This window comes from Hermetia illucens, chromosome 3 (genome assembly GCF_905115235.1).
Source record: "Hermetia illucens chromosome 3, iHerIll2.2.curated.20191125, whole genome shotgun sequence".
Taxonomy (NCBI): Eukaryota; Metazoa; Arthropoda; class Insecta; order Diptera; family Stratiomyidae; genus Hermetia; species Hermetia illucens.
This window is the reverse complement of record NC_051851.1, coordinates 39,618,718-39,634,184: the sequence shown is the minus strand read 5'-3', so window position 1 is coordinate 39,634,184 and position 15,467 is coordinate 39,618,718. Positions and strand designations below refer to the sequence as shown.

Here is a 15,467-nt window from a genome sequence, read left to right as displayed (position 1 = left end):
ATCGACATGTGGAAAGAGAAACCCATTCACGGAGGTCATATAAAAAATTTGTTGTTGTCAGGCATTGACATCGAAGCCTCCAACAAATGGTTGACAAATGGTGTACTTTTCTATGAGACCGAAGCATTCCTAACTTCAATTCAGGATGCTTCGCTCCCAACAAAAAATTATAAACGGTACATTCTTCACGACTCCTCAATCACCAACTCCAGTTGTAGGTTATGCAACTGTGAAGAGGAGACCATCCAGCACATAACATCTGCGTGCAGGATGTTGAGCAGTACCGAGTACACCAATCGTCATAACTCCGTTGCGTTGAAGTATAACTTAGTGGCAACCTACCATCCTTACTATAAGTATACTCCGCAGAGAATCTTGGAAAATGATCGGGTCAAACTACTGTGGGACCACACTATTGCCACCGACCACAGTGTTAATCATAACAGACCCGATCTAGTTCTGCTTCTGAAGGAAGAACGAGCGTGCTTTATAATCGATGTAGCCGTACCGTTGGACCGGAACACTGTTGAAAAACAGCACGAAAAAATCCGGAACTACGGCCCCTTGGCAGATGATATGAAGCAGACCTGGAGACTACAAAAGATCGAAGTAGTCCCAGTAATAATTTCAGCGACGGGATTAGTCCCGCAGAACTTACATAAAGCGCTGAAAACGCTCGATCTTAGGGCTGGACTATACATGGAGATGCAAAAAGCAGTTATCCTTGCAACCTGTGCTATAGTCCGAAGAGTCCTGTCCGGTAACAATCTGACCTAATGGGTTTCAGTCTTGATCCGCACTGTCTTCAATATAAGATCCATGTCTCTGTAGTGTAGAGCCTCCGCGTCATTGGCTGAAGTGTTTGCGACAATCGGGATGTAGCAATACATTTTCGCATGGTCGCACACACTTTGCGTTAAAACGCATCATCGCTGTGATGCGGGCCTTTGGATGTTGCCTTCAGCCCATCCTTAGGTTGGTCGCCCCTCGGTCCGGTTGGGCGGGAAGAGGGTCCGTGGGCTTTTTGAACTATATATATGCTTGCTACTCTTGTTTTGGATGCAAGAGGTCGTTGGCCGATCATAATAGGAGGCGATTTCAATGCGTGGGCTCTTGAATGGGGCAGCCGGATAACTAATGTGAGGGGACGTGTTCTCCTCGAAGCATTCGCGGAGCTGGACGTGGTACTGGCGAATGTTGGGTCTTCGTACACTTTCCGGGGAAGGGGCCTAGGGTCTATAGTGGACCTGACATATGTGAGTGCCACTTTAGCCAGTAGAATCGCTTGCCATGTCAGTGAGGACTATTCTCACAGCGACCACCAGGCAATCTGCATAGAGATCAAGGGCGGATCGAGCTCGAAAAAGAGTTTTCGCAAAATCCCGGGTGGTATGCTTGGCTGGACAGTGAAAGCGTTCGAGGGGGACACGTTTTCCGCGATGCTCAAATCCGACATATCCCTGAATGGTACGGCTGGAAAGAAGCATGCGATGCTACTATGCCCAGAAGGCGATTGCTCCCCAGTAGGCAACCCAACTACTGGTGGAACAATGAAATCGCAAGTTTGCGAGCCGCATGTTTTCGGGCAAGGAGGCTTTGCCAGAGACTCAGGGGAAAACCCGGTGGCGACGGTCGAGAGGAGGCACACAAGCAATTGCGTGGCCGCCTAAAGGAAGCCATTCGGAGGAGCAAAAAAAACTGCTTCAAACAGCTGTGCGATCATGCCGACATAAACCCTTGGGGCGAGGCTTACAGAGTGGTGATGAAAAGGCTGCGGAAATCACCCCAGGTGACCTGTCCGCGCCTCCTGAAACAGATTGTTACCACTCTGTTCCCTCACCACGAAAATAGGGGAAAAGTTTTTGTCCAGCCAAATGACGGCATAATACCGCCTGTAACTGTGAAGGAGCTGCTGGAAATATGTGGTAGGGTCGGTGACAACAAGGCCCCAGGTTTGGATGGCATCCCCAACCGAGCTTTGAAACTGGCAGTGAAGACTAGGTCCGACCTTTTTGCCAACACCTTCGAGGCGTGCCTAAAAGAAGGAATATTCCCTGCCCAGTGGAAAAAGCAAAACTTGGTGTTGCTTCCGAAGCCTGGCAAGCAACCTGGAAACCCAGCGTCGTATCGTCCTATCTGCCTGTTGGATACAATGGGGAAGATGATGGAGAGAGTCATCTACAACAGACTTCTGCCCATCGTCGAAGCCAGCAATGGTTTGTCGGAACGCCAGTTTGGTTTCCGACGAGCCCACTCTACGGTGGACGCAATTGGCATGGTGGTAAACCTGGCAAAAGGTGCACTGATTTCTGGCGGCTGCTGTGCCGTGGTGGCGTTGGATGTCAAAAACGCATTCAACTCGGCCAACTGGAATAGAATTAAAGGGGCGTTGGCTGACATAGGTGTCCCCGGATACTTAGCGAATTTGGTGGAAAACTACCTCTCAGAGAGGACTCTCTGGTACGGGACGGATGAGGGCCCCAAAGAGTACATTGTCACAGCCGGGGTACCACAGGGATCGGTACTTGGTCCCCTGTTGTGGAATATCATGTATAATGGGGTGCTTGCTCTTCCCGTCCCAGAGGGGACTACGATTGTCGGCTTTGCTGATGACCTAGCTGTGGTTGTTGCAGCAAAACACCCAGAAGATGTGGAGGTTTACGCAACGGAAACAGTGAGAGCGGTAAAGTCCTGGCTAGAAAAGGCCGGGCTGACCTTGGCGGACGCGAAAACGGAAGCGGTCTTGATAACGAAACGCAGGAAAAATAATACTGTAAAAGTGGACGCCGGTGGACATACGGTCGTATCAAAGCCGGCTATCAAATACCTGGGGGTAATAATTGACACCAAATTGAGTTTTAGGGAGCACCTACAGTATGCATGCCAAAAGGCAGCCAGTGCCACCACGGCACTTGCAAAAATTTTGCCAAATATTGGTGGGCCGAAACATTGCCGGAGGTTGGTGCTAGCCGGAGTGGTGCGCTCCATCCTGCTCTACTCGTCGCCTTTGTGGGCAGAGGTGCTTGCAAACTCTCAGAGACGGAAGCAGGTGAACTCGGTTTACCGGCGGATGGCTTTGAGGGTTTGCAGTGCTTTTAGAACCACATCAGATGAGGCAGTATTGGTGGTGGCAGGCATGATCCCGGTTGACATTCTGGCCAAAGAAATGAGTGTCCTGTACAATGCAAGACATATGGAGGGGCATGCACAGCGTAGAAATGCGGCAAGGTCAGAGTCGCTTGATCTCTGGCAACGCAGATGGGACGAGTCTGCGAAATGTCGGTGGACGCACAGGCTCATTCCCAACATTAGGGTGTGGCTTGAGCGGAAACATGGGGATACCAACTACCACATTACCCAGTTCCTCACGGGACACGGTGGTTGCTACAGGCAGTATCTGCACCGCTTTGGGTTGGATGACTTTCCGAACTGTCCCAGATGCGATGGCATACCGGAGGATCCAGAGCATGTGATGTTTCACTGCCCACGATTTGCGATGGAGAGAAGGAGTTTAAACCAGGTGCTGGGCAGGAGCGGGACCCCGGAGAGCTTGGTTACTGAGATGCTGGAGTCCGAGGAGAAGTGGCTTGCGGTTAGCTCCGCAATCATCCGAACGCAGGAGGAGTTGCTGAAAGAACAAAGAAGGAGGAAAGCTGCAAATAGGAGAAGGATGAGTGCCTAAGAGCAAACCTACCCCGCGAAGTAATACCTCAATGGTGGTCCCGCGGTGCTGGGACCGGGGGGTGGTTTTTAGTGGGTGTGAATCCCACACGCGCCCGCTGTTGTTCCGCCGTTCGGGCGGCGGAGCTGCGGCGGACGTGTCTTTCTAAGATTTTCCACCTCCGTGTACGCACAAAAAAAAAAAAAAAACCTGGTACGCCAGGGTATATATATATATACCCTGGCGTACCAGGTTTACCCTCACCTGAGTTGCAAACGCAGAGCTGCATGCGACCAGGCGCGTGTCATGGGTTGCGGATAATGACATGACCCACCGGGTCAGCTACGAATATCGCAAGTTAATCTTGTAAATAAGTAGCCGCGGACAAGCAGAATGTTTTCCTTTGTGTTCGTCCTCCTTTACCGATTCTTCCCGTTCAGGGGGAGTAAACCTCCTTAACAAATCCGTAATCCGGGGTGAAGGGATCGACGCGCCTATCGGATGAATTGCAGTGACGTTACACTGTATTTCAGCGGCTCCCCTCCAAATACCTTCCCTACCTTTGGAGGTAACCATGGGGCATTGCAACATTGGGGCTCTGTTGCAGGGCTGACTGGTTCTCCATTACTCGTGGGAATAAAATTGGGGACTTTGGTTTAAATTCTTTAAATGGGATCCCAGGGACACGAAGACAGTACCCAACACGGTTAAGGGTCGTTCAACAACATCAGAGCGGCTCTTCGCCCTTGGATGTTTTGGCGGTTATGCCGTCAACCACCAGGGACGGGAGACCTAGGCGTCGTATGGTTTGGACGAACCAACTCAACGAATTTATCGTCCGCGCCTATTACTGTGTCACGGATTTGGAACGGAATCCATCAGGGTACAGACATCGACTACATGACGCGTTCATAACCCGATTTCCGGAGCTAAGTCATGTTCCGGAACAGAACGTCGTCAACCAGTACCGAGTGATCGTGAATAACAACCGAGTTGCCTTACCAACTAGGCAACAAATCTTGCAAGAGGTTTCACTTGAGCTCGGGCTGGAGTCATCAAATTACCGGACTAGTCAAAGGAGTAACACAAGTACTCCACCTGTAAGGCACTCCATGAATCCAGTAGTCAGGAGAAGCTTAGTAACTGGGGATGTCGACCCAATTTATAATGAGGCTTTGACCGCATTCCAGGTCGCATTCACAGAGTATGCTGAGATTCTCCCAGACGCTAGGCCAGGGATCCCAAAACTGAAGTTTACTTCGGCAACTACTAACATCATTGCTGCCGTTGACAGAATTTTGGCTGATCGTTTGGCTAGCGAGATTACTGCTACAGAGGTTCACAGCCTGATCTACGTTGCAGCTGCCACGGTTATTCGTCTCCATAACCAACATTTTAGAGCGAATAACAGAGGTATGCGCAGAGGGACTTTGCCGTTCTGGGTGTTTCGACTCAACAAAAGAGTCGAAAAGTTGAGAAAGGAGATTGGTCGTGTGACGCAAGCACTCCTTGGAAATCCATCACCAAGAGTGCACAGATGCGTTGTGAACATCATTGGAAACTACCATCTGTCCAATGATATGCCAATCGAAGAAATCCTCGAGGTGCTGAAGCAGCAACTTGCGGTATGCTCCAATCGCATCCGTAGGTATCAGAAAAGCTTTCAGCGAAGGACAGACAACACCTTGTTCTTCCAGAACCAACGAGGATTCTACAAAAATCTCATCAACTCAGGTAGGGAAAGTAACCTCAATCTGGATCAGGCAGAAGACTTCTGGAGAAGTGTTTGGAGCGAATCCAGTCGTTGCAATTTAGAAGCAGCGTGGCTCCCACACCTTATGCGTTCATGCGAGGCCCTCCCCGAAATGACCATGCCTGACGTAACTGAAGTCGACGTTAAAGCAGTCCTTGACAAGGCAGGTAACTGGAAGGCGCCAGGAGTTGACAAGATTCACAACTTCTGGCTGAAGCGGTTCAAGAGCACTCACAGGATATTGGCAAATCAATTTAATCAGATGATTGCCGATCCTGATTTAGTTCCACCATTTTTCACCAAGGGGATAACTTTCTTCATCCCCAAGGAACAGGGTGTCTCTTGCCCTTCAAAATGTCGACCAATTACTTGTCTTCCTACCATCTACAAGGTCTTCACTTCAGTTCTGTGCGCGAACATCTCAAAACATCTTGATGTTCATAAATTGATAGCTGAGGAGCAAAAAGGATGCGCAAAAGGCTCCCGAGGCTGCAAAGAACAGCTTATAATCGATACGGTAGCTGTAAAGCAGGCTGTCCACCAAACACGAAACATCTCGACAGCCTACATCGATTATAAATCAGCCTTTGACTCCATATCACATTCGTGGTTACTATAAGTGTTACGCTTGTATAAAATTAACCCGAATGTCGTTCTTCTACTGAGAACAGTAATGAAGAATTGGAGCACGAAGCTATCGGTATCTTCGCAAACATCAGGAGAGATACCAATCAGGCGTGGCATTTTCCAAGGCGACTCTCTAAGCCCACTGTGGTTTTGTTTGGCTTTGAATCCGCTATCCCATCTTTTGCATGAAAGCAAATACGGGTTCCAAGTCAAGCATGGCATATTGTCCAAATGTACATTAAGCCATTTGATGTACATTGACGACATCAAATTGTATGCCAAAGACGAGAACCAACTTCGCTCCTTGCTGGACATCACCATCCAGTTCAGCAGGGATATCGACATGCAGTTGGGTTTGGAGAAATGTCGCATAAAAACAATTGTTCGGGGAAAACACACCGACAACGAAGGATACAGCCAAAATAACATCCGAATTGAGGGCATGGATTCGGACGACGTCTACAAATACCTCGGCATATTGCAAGCAACAACACCTGCTGTGGCAATAATCAAATCTAAGTTGCTGGGGGAATTTGAACGGCGTCTGGATCTTGTCCTTAAAACTGAGCTGTACGGGAAAAATAAAATCATGGCAATCAACACCTTCGCCATTCCCGTCCTTCTATACACTTTCGGTGTGATACAGTGGAGTAATACTGATTTAGAATCTGTCAATAGACGGGTAAAGGTAGTTCTTGCAAACAACAACATGCACAATAGAGCTGCCGAAAAATTGAGGATCACTATCCCACGTCATCAGGGAGGAAGAGGGGTACTTGATTTAAAAACGATGCACTACAATCAAGTGCATTCTCTTCGTGAGTTTTTCTATGAGAAACAATCCTCCAGCCAAATACATCAGGCTACCGTCATGGCGGATAATAAATTATCTCCTTTGAACTTGAGAAGCAGAGAATGGGATCCCATGTCGAAAGTTACTTCAGTCCAACAGAAGATCGACATGTGGAAAGAAAAACCCATTCACGGAGGTCATAAAAAATTTGTAGTTGTCAGGCATTGACATCGAAGCCTCCAACAAATGGTTGACAAATGGTGTACTTTTCTATGAGACCGAAGCATTTCTGACTTCAATTCAGGATGCTTCGCTCCCAACAAAAAATTATAAACGGTACATTCTTCACGACTCCTCAATCACCAACTCCAGTTGTAGGTTATGCAACTGTGAAGAGGAGGCCATCCAGCACATAACATCTGCGTGCAGGATGTTGAGCAGTACCGAGTACACCAATCGTCATAACTCCGTCTGCAAGATTCTCCATCAAAACCTTGCGTTGAAGTATAACTTAGTGGCAACCTACCATCCTTACTATAAGTATACTCCGCAGAGAATCTTGGAAAATGATCGGGTCAAACTACTGTGGGATCACACTATTGCCACCGACCACAGTGTTAATCATAACAGACCCGATCTAGTTCTGCTTCTGAAGGAAGAACGAGCGTGCTTTATAATCGATGTAGCCGTACCGTTGGACCGGAACACTGCTGAAAAACAGCACGAAAAAATCCGGAACTACGGCCCCTTGGCAGACGATATGAAGCAGACCTGGAGACTACAAAAGATCGAAGTAGTCCCAGTAATAATTTCAGCGACGGGATTAGTCCCGCAGAACTTACATAAAGCGCTGAAAACGCTCGATCTTAGGGCTGGACTATACATGGAGATGCAAAAAGCAGTTATCCTTGCAACCTGTGCTATAGTCCGAAGAGTCCTGTCCGATAACAATCTGACCTAATGGGTTTCAGTCTTGATCCGCACTGTCTTCAATATAAGATCCATGTCTCTGTAGTGTAGAGCCTCCGCGTCATTGGCTGAAGTGTTTGCGACAATCGGGATGTAGTAATACATTGTCGCATGGTCGCACACACTTTGCGTTAAAACGCATCATCGCTGTGATGCGGGCTTTTGGATGTTGCCTTCAGCCCATCCTTGGGTTGGTCGCCCCTCGGTCCGGTTGGGCGGGAAGAGGGTCCGTGGGCTTTTTGAACTATATATATATATATACGATCTTTCCTCTTCATCGTCGCTCGTAATCAACAAGCAATCAACCAAGTGGGTCGCCTTGCCTGCTAATAAGGATAAAATAATAAACTTATCCTCGTGACGAATATTCAAGACCAGAGACAGAAACATCACACTATTGTAACTGCTGTCAAACAATGACAAAGAAGTCACAAAGTTTGGTTAAACTGGATGTTTCTCACGCCCAAGCCGCTACAGGACTTCTTCCTAAAATTGCCGCGGAACCTATGAATTACTACTCTTTTCAGCGCTGTCACTTCAACCCAAAATAATGAACAGTGACAGTTCGCTGCTATCAAACTTATGAATTTATGGAGTTGAATTGCGTTGAATTCAACTCCGCGTCTCACTCTGGTCAAAGCAGACTTCTGCTGCATTTTAGAGGCTGGCTTAAAAAGCAGACATAATGTTAACTTCACCAAATATAACACTATCTGGAATGACTCTAACACCGGAACTGCCCTTTTAGTTAGAAAGGACGACGAAGTTGTCATGGGGAACCTGCTCACTTGTTTCACTGCCGCGGCAATAATTAAAACCGCTGATAATAGGCTGATTTTGATGTTTGTGCCTCTATCAAATGTATCGGCGTAGTACTCATCGCTCCAGTAATACTTAGGCAACCAAGTCTCGGAATCTGGGTTAGCAGGTTCCTGCTGTTAGCAAAGTTCAGTCTTGGCCACCAGACGATCATCATCATCATCAACATCAACGGCGCAACAACCGGTATCCGGTCTATGCCTGTCTTAATAAGGACCTCCAGACATCCTGGTTTTGGGTCGAGGTCCACCAATTCGATATCCTTAAAAGCTGCCTGGCGTCCTGGCATACGCCATCGCTCCATCTTAGGCAGGGTCTGCCTCGTCTTCTTTTTCTACCATAGATATCGCCCTTATAGACTTTCCATTCTCATCCATACGGATTAAGTGACCCGCCCACCGTAACCCATTGAACCGGATTTTATTCACAACCGGACGGTCATGGTATCGCTTATAGATTTCGTCATTGTGTAGGCTACGGAATCGTCCAGTCTCATGTAGGGGGCCAAACATTTTTCGAAGGATTCTTCTCTCGAACGCGGCCAAGAGTTCGCAATTCTTCTTGCTAAGAACCCAAGTCTCCGAGGAATACATGAGGACTGGCAAGATCATTGTCTTATACAGTAAGAGCAAACTTGCCGGTAATTATTACGGCTAGGTCGTGCGCAAATGCTTGCGCGAAGACTTTTTTGTCCTCCAGGGCACAGCAGGGTATCCATTACCAAGAGCCATAACAGTGGAGAGAGAACTCCTCCCTGACGGCAGCCCCTGAGACATCCTGCTTCAATAGACTTTTGGCCGACTTAGAACTGCAAAAACACATTGTACACCGCGTGGCCATCAAAAGCATCATTGCATCAACTAAACATATCAACAAAACTCCATGAGGTACTTGGACTAGATCACCTAAGTAGAATCGTAGAAATGCGCACATAACGTATCAATTATCAATCTAACTTCAAGGCTGACTCATCCTTACAAGAAATTGCAAGAAAACTTGTTGATAGTTGGTCATCTTCTTCAATGGTCATTAAATTATCAGCTATTCAACTAAAGGCACAACTTTTAGGTTATTGGTTTGAAGTTCATACAAATATTATAATTGCAGGCAATACTTAATTGTTTTACCAGAGTAATTAAGGGAAAAGATATCCCTAATTATAAGACAAACAGTATAAAACCTGGGAAATACGAAAAACGAAAACAGTAGATTTCCAACATTGGTTGTTAACATTTTTACTTCAAGATGAGCGATTCCATCCTGTATATTATAAACATTCAATACTGCAACTCAGTTAATCAACCTACTGTTGAAAATACGTTGACAAACACATGGTCCCCTGAGGAGACTGAATTCCACGATACACACGTTGGACTTGAAATCGCCAGACGATCACCATTTCGACTACTTACTACTGGTTGATGCGCTCAAAGGACTCCTCGCACTTCACATTCAAAAATGGACGCTATGACAACGTGTTGTTAATACTTGGCGAAAGCGAAATTTACTGGCATGCAATGAATAAAAGAGGGGGAGAAACCTCTAATTGTTTGAGTGGAAGTACAGCCGTTAAGATTTGCCTAAGCAGAGATGAGGATGCAGTTAAGCAGATCGAGAATATTCTTAGATTTATTTATACTTCGAAATAAAAAGGGATGCTTCCTGTTGTGTGTGTATTTTAGATTTTGCATTTAAACCCAGCTTTGTATAATTTTTATATTGAGTTTTAAATAAAATTTGATTTCAAAATGAAATTCAATTTCAATTTAATTCCTGACTCCTTCCGCGAGAGCAGGATGCTCCCAGTTATGGACCGCCCACGCCCGTTTGGCGGTGGAGGGAAGTTGCAATATAGTATGAAAGGCCGTGTAAAGCTCTCCTCATACTCACCGGCGGTAATTCTATAATGAATTTAGAAATTGTACTTGTACTAGGCTCAGGTTGGAACCAACCCAATTGGGGCCCAGTCCTTGACAGACGAGCCCAAGCAGCTCCTCAATGCACTACCCAAGAGCTGTGCCAAGGTTGAAGGAAAAGCAGCGTTCGGGGCACCTGCGGCTAAGGGGAAACCGAAGCGGCAGTGGTCCTCAGACGATTCTAACTCTTCGACACAAAAGGCAGCCAAGAGGGCTCGACCTGCAATGGCTAGGCCTTTGCAGCCAAGGCTATCGAAGCTGATGGATGGGTCCTGTATGACGACTCTAATCGATACTGAGAAGTGCGAACAGCTTAGGAGGAAACTCCTTCTAGCTGTAAGGACTGCATCCTCGCTTTGCTTTGAGTCTGTAAGTGGATACCGTAAAATATTACGGCTAAACTTTGCCGACGAAGACACGAACGAGTGGCTCATGCATTACTGCTCCTCCCTCAACGATGTATGGGAGGGTGAGCCACTAGCCTTGAAAAGGGTCTCTGAGATTGCAAAAGGAGAGAGAGCCGATAGGCCGGGAAGTTTGCGTGCAGCCCTCGGAATCTTCATCTGAAACGTAGATGAGGTGCCACATTTCCCAAATAAATTTGCAGCATTATAAAGCAGCGACTGAAATTATCAGTCGTCAGATCAATAGCTGCGGTGGGATAGGGAAGGGCCTAAACTTCCAACACGCTGACCTGTTGTATGCCAAGGGAAGCGATCGACCCAGCTCCTGCATGGTAGTCTTAAAAAACTTGCAGGATAATGGGTCTTGAAGTGTGTTAGAGCACTTCATTCAAGACCGTAACGGTACGCTACAGTAGTACAGTATAGGAGGCAATGAGGAGGGGTACCCTCTCCACTGTGGTGCTGTAGGAATGTGATAGGTAAGACCTGGGGACTTTCACCGCGATGCGATAGTTAACCAAAATACTTAAATGGATCCACGACCCTTACACGCCAACACTTCTTGAGATGGTTTTGCTGGATTCAATAACAAGGCCATCACGACGGTCTGCGGAGCCTCCATGCCCAGGAAGACATCGAGGCGCGGCAAACCTTCCATGTATTGGTGGACAGTGGAAATCACAGAGCTCCGGAAGGAGTGTCACAGGCTCCGCCGCTTAACACAACGTCTAGGCGACCGGGAGGAGGCATGTACCATAATGATGGAGTACAAATCAGCCAAAAGGAGACTCCGCAGCGCAATAAACAAGAGCAAAGCTCGCTGCTGGCAAGATCTGATCGACGAGGTGAATGGGGATCCGTGGGGACTCGGTTACAAACTGATAACCCGAAAAATCGGGGCTCTACGGAAACCCTGTTCACTTATGGCCGAGCAGATGGACCGCATTGTGAGGGCACTCTTCCCTGCGCACCCCGTATGGGATGGTGACGTCGGCGCGGAGAGCGCAGAGGACTGTCCACTTTTCTCTGTAAAAGAGTTGGAACAGGCAGTCCTCTCTATGAAAAACTAGAAGGCGCCAGGACCCGATGGCAGAGGTGTACAAACTGGTATTCCAACACCGGCCAGACCTACTGCTCGGCGCATTCAACGCTTGCCTGAAAGAGGGCATTTTCCCTGCTCGTTGGAAAGTTGCGAGGCTTGCGCTGATCCCTAAAGCGAAAGGCGATCCCGAATTGCCGTCTTCATACCGCCCAGTCTCTGAACCGGCCGTGATGGTGATCGCGGGAGTTATCCCCGTTGCCCTTCTTGCTAGGGAGCGTCAGGCCATATACAAGCGCAAAGGAGATGAGCCAAGGGAGGTGGTTGCTCGCGAAGAACGGCAACGCACTCTAGATGAATGGCAGCTCTCTTGGCAAAATGAAACTAGAGGCAGATGGACTGCGCGCCTCATCGGCAACTTAGGTGCGTGGCTGAATCGGAAGCATGGTGAGACTGACTATTTCTTTACCCAATTTTTAAGTGGGCATGGAAATTTTCAGTCTTACCTTCAGATTAGAAAGGCGCGTTCTCCGGATGGTGTGTTTTGCAATGGAGTTGTGGACGATGCCCACCACACTTTTTTTTCTTGTGGAAGGTGGGATGGGGTTCGTCAGCAGCTCTATTTAAACACAGGGGATCTCTCTCCAGACAACATTGTGGAAGAGATGCTGAGGACTGCTGACAGCTGGAACCGTGTTGCCCATTACGTTCGGGCCCTTCTCATTGCTAAGAAGATAGAACTCGACCGGTGGAGGAGCCGGATGGCAGGGGGTTCCTTGAACTGACAGTTCCCTTCCTCCTCTCCCCTCCCGTTGGTGAAAGGAATTCCCTGATTTGAAGGCTCCGCAAGGCGGGAGAGTTCGGGGGCTGGCCCGAAGTAATGTGACAAACGGTTCCAGGCTAGCTCTCTGACGATGGGGAGGTGTTTAGTTGGTAGTCCGACGACGTACCGAATCGGTCCAACACTGTGTGCGTAAATGCATTCACCTACCCTACCCAAAAAAAAAAATCATTGACTACTTCCTGCTTCTGCACAGTTAAAGATTTCATTTCCGTAAACTTCCAAGGGCTCACGACTTTGTACCCGAAGAATCCTTTAACTAAACCCATAGATTCGAGAATTTTTTTGAGTTTATTAGAATTTGCTGCTTTCACCAAAAATCCAACTAGTAATAAGTCAGCTGGTTCAGAAGAAATTCCTTACTTCGTCATCAAGTACCTTTCCACAGTTTCAATTAATTCAAAATAAATGATACTAATATTAACTTATTTGAGCAGATATTCTAACGGGGAATATTTGTGAGCTTAGATATCAAATGCACGGACCACTACAATTTTTTTTCAAATTTTTCGAACGGACCCTTGAAGTTAATGACTACTTCAGATTCCCGCATTTCTCTCATTTGCAACCAATCTCCAAACTAATACTTGCTTCGGAAAATACTAATCGATACCCCACATGGTCATATTTGGTAAAAAAAAAAGTGTTGGGCTCTTCTTTTAATTGGATGGGGAGCACTTTTAAATTCAACGTGCAAGAATGTAAGTCATCGCATGCGTGGGAGTTCTCAATTCCAACGTTTTTACCGAATTTAGTGTCAAGAGGTGTAACCGTTTCTGAGAAAACTGCGTGTGACAGACAGACAACGGGGTATTGACGCAAGATCCTCCTGCTGGTAAGGCCTCCATTGGTTTTGCGGACGACACTGGAGTGACGACTGCTGCACGCCTCCTCGAAGAAGTCCAGCTTTATGCTGATGAAACAATTTGTGATATTAAGTCCTGGTTAGAGAAAGCTCGACTAACGCTTGCAGAACATAAATCGGAAGTAGTACTTTCGCTAAGCGGAAAACAAAGAGTACATTTCCAGCCTGCGCTCAAGTATTTAAGCGCGATGATTGACAAGAAGCTGAATTTTAAATCGAATGTGGAGTGTGTAGCAACCAATGCATATAACACCGGAACGGAAAACCATCGAAACCCCAATATTAGACCGATAAAACGTCCTCAAGGGCCACATTACTTAGGCCCCGCCAGAGAGTGAACACTGGCCTAAAATTTTCCCCCTTTTCGATGCTTTATGGCTGATGGCTCTGCCCTACGAGTTGGAGCTCAGGAAAATACTCACAGTCTTCCCTGCTTGTCTAGTCTAGTAGCCTGCAAATTTTACAACTTTTTTGGCATAAAAACACAACGCAACACAATGCTTCATATAGGGACTGACTTCACGGCTACGATCTTTGGCTATCGAAAGTGGACTGTGATGGATTTCTGAAATGTGCGCACGGTCCTCGACAACTTGACATTCTGTGCCTTAGCGAAATAATATGCACTTATGGCAATGTACTTTTGCACTCTACAAAGCCAAGTGGCAGCAGACACGAATCCGGTATTGGTTTTTCTGACGGCTACAACAATTCTGCACCAACGGATACTTCCGATATAGTGAAGAAGGATGCTTTCTACGAACAAGTACACGCAGTTCAGGAGAGGCTTCCTAAAAGCACCGTTGTGATCATGATGGGTGATCTGAATGCCAAGGTGGACTCTGGTGGTTTTAGCGACTATAACGATAATTGTGTCAAGTTTGTGGACTTCTGCAATTTCTACCGCCTCGAACAAAGAGCCTGCCATAAGATCTGTTGGATTTCAACTGATCGACAACGTACGAGCAATCAGATTGCCCACTTTGCGATCAGCAGCAGATTTAGGAGTTGTCTCGTTACGTCTATGTAACAAGAGACGCGCTGGCATCAGCCTCGAATGGGATCACCATATGATGGTCGCTTATGTTGGCTTGCGTGTTGCGTCCGCCACGCTCTCCTAGAGTCGGATAGCTGCGACCCATCAAGTTCAACACCAACATGTATAGTCTGGATGTCGCCCGACGGTGCGGAAGTTATCTTGCTGATCGGATGGCAAATACACTGGATAATCCGCCTGAGAATATCGATGAGCATTGAGGCGCCATCAAAAATACTCTTTCCTTGGGTACTACACAGGTTGGCGACCACGTCCCGAAGGTCATGAGATCTGACTGATTGCGGAATTGCGGAAGGTGGATCGATGAACAGAAGGAGTTGAAGGCTCCATTGAGTGCTGAGAGTGATGGCGGGCGTGATGCGATCGAACTCCGATGCCGAGCGAAATCCCAAGAAGTTCGGCGTAGTGTACGCCGTGAAAAAATAAAATTTGCTATTGCACTGGTCAGGGAAGCGGAAGATGCTGCAGAACGCAATGATTCCAGAAGTGTATACCTTATCAAAAAAGAGCTTGCATGTGGTCGCAAATCTCTCGATGGGCCTGTGAAGGACATTATCGGTTCTTAACCATATCATATACTAGAACTATTCACAAAACATCTCGAAAGCTTGATCAACAGAGAGCGGCTGGTCTCCGTTTCGAATCCTCCTGGAATAGTGTGTGGATTTCAGAGTGTATCTGGCGTGCTCTACGCCTATTATTAGAGCAACATATGGTGGTTAC

At 47.2% G+C, this 15,467-nt stretch overlaps 1 protein-coding gene across 1 annotated transcript in view; it reads right to left on the bottom strand.

Moving 5' to 3' along the window:
- Nucleotides 1-15,467, bottom strand: part of LOC119651828 (synaptic vesicular amine transporter) — a 29,191-nt gene that overhangs the window by 4,024 nt on the left and 9,700 nt on the right. The window lies entirely within an intron of this gene.